Source organism: Morus notabilis, unplaced genomic scaffold (assembly GCF_000414095.1).
Source record: "Morus notabilis unplaced genomic scaffold, ASM41409v2 Scaffold2000, whole genome shotgun sequence".
In the NCBI taxonomy this organism is placed as follows: domain Eukaryota; kingdom Viridiplantae; phylum Streptophyta; class Magnoliopsida; order Rosales; family Moraceae; genus Morus; species Morus notabilis.
In genome coordinates, this window is record NW_010367025.1 from 1 (window position 1) to 2,103 (window position 2,103).

The window sequence follows — 2,103 nt, forward strand, 5'->3', positions numbered from 1 at the left end:
TTTCACACGTTGTAAATACTTAAGATGGACATGCACATATTTGATTGTTAAAAAACTAATTTAACTCAATGGTTAAAAATAACCGTTTTTATTGACGGAGTAAAATAACCTTATTTACCATAAAGATTCTCATATATATATATATATATTTTTTTTTCTTGCTGAAGAAATTAGCCTAGTATTAGAAACTTTAAATCTCTTAAATTTTTGAAGCACGAAAAACAACAAAAGATTATTTTGGGCCGGGCTGAGCATAATACAAGATGGTAAAGCTTGTTGGGCTCATATTTTCAGCACAAAGGACTTGTACGAATATGAGCACGGCTTAAACACCACATTACCCTTTCCACGTTAGGCTAACACGACGAGCACAATTCTTGATTAAGAAGATAATAGTTATCAACTTGAACATTAACATTTGATAGATTTTACAACGCCTAAAATGAAAGGCTTTTATATTTTTGCACCAAATATTTTAAGGGCATCGAAAAATCAACTAGAGCCGGATTTTCTATTTTGATTTTGTGTTTTGTAATTTAGAATTCTTTTAATTTTTTTCCTTTTCCTTTACCTTCACCTTTTTTTGTTTTTGTTTTCGAATTCCTTGTTCTTTCCTTTCAGGATTTGCGGCTTCTTTTTTATTAGCCAAAACCAATTTTAACCAAGAAAAAGATTGGAATTTGCATAAAATTGAAATATAAAGATAAAAATTTGCAACACTAGAAACTATAAGAAATATTTTCTTTTGATACTTTTAAAATACAAGGCACAAAATACCAAAAATTCCTTTCTTTGAACATCATCATGGGGCAATAAAGATGAACCTCAAATAAGAATTTAGATGAAGGTATCGCATAGCCTGAATTAGAGCACTAGTGCCCAGACCCATGACATCAATAATTTGTTTGCGGAGCAATAGATGAGAAGTTATAATTTTATTTAAGTTTATGTTATTTTATAAAATTTGAGTTTGAGGCTAAAATTTGAATTTAAGTTCCCCTTTCAACTCATATTTTTAAACTCAAACTCAAGTAAATTAACAGTATTTTATATTCTTAAAAACACCATAATTTTTTCGTTTTAATTCCGATTGAGATGATTTTTTTTTCTATCCGTTAACAACGAAAAGACGAATAAAACTCTACCCATATACCCTATTAAAATGTTCCGTCACCATTGAGTTTTTATTAAAATACTATCCAAATACAAATTCAGTTTTGACCCACTCAAATAAAAACTCAAATAGATTCTTAATTCAAACCATAACTCAAAATATGCACATCAAAACACAAACTCAAATTAAAGTTATAACTCAAACTATATTCAAATATACCTTAACTCAAATTAAGATCTGAACTCAAGTCACCCTAACTCAAAAAATGTAAATGAACAAGCATGAGTTTAACCCTGTGAAGAAAACCAGTCGCGGACCCGATCTAGTTTCTAGTCTGGATAGGCTCAGTCCGACCCATATAAAAAGATGGTTGGTGATTACGCCCAAACGTGTACAAAAACAAGCGGTTAATTGTAGTACAATTTGAACGGTCGATTCCACGAGGAGGTGTTAAATTGAACAAGAAATGACTAGTAAATAAAACGCGTTAGGAAAATAAGCAATCAAACAAAGAAAAGGAATGAGTATTTTTGATGATTTTTTGAACAATTTAAAATGGAGAAAATTCAATAATAAAAAGTGGTAAGGCTTTGAGAATCTTCCGTATGCTTTGTTCACCTATTTGGATTTTGATTCATAAATTGACTCAATTGAAAGTTTCACATCCCAAATAATCAATCGGAAAATAAATATTTGTAGAACATATGAATTAAAAATGTATTCGAGTAAATAAAATTCTAACGTTTAGAATTAAGAAAAATTATCTTATGAGAAATCTAAGAGCGACAATATACCGTTGGCAATATTGCAGTAAAAGACTACTCATAAAACAATACCTATCAATATATAATATAATGCAACAATCACATAAAAAGAGCTTGACTAGATTTATATGAAAGTTGACAATAAAATATATTGATAAGAGGAAGAAATATGATAAAAGAAAATTATTTACTCAAATGTATAAAACTTACAAACCATTGGAGAAT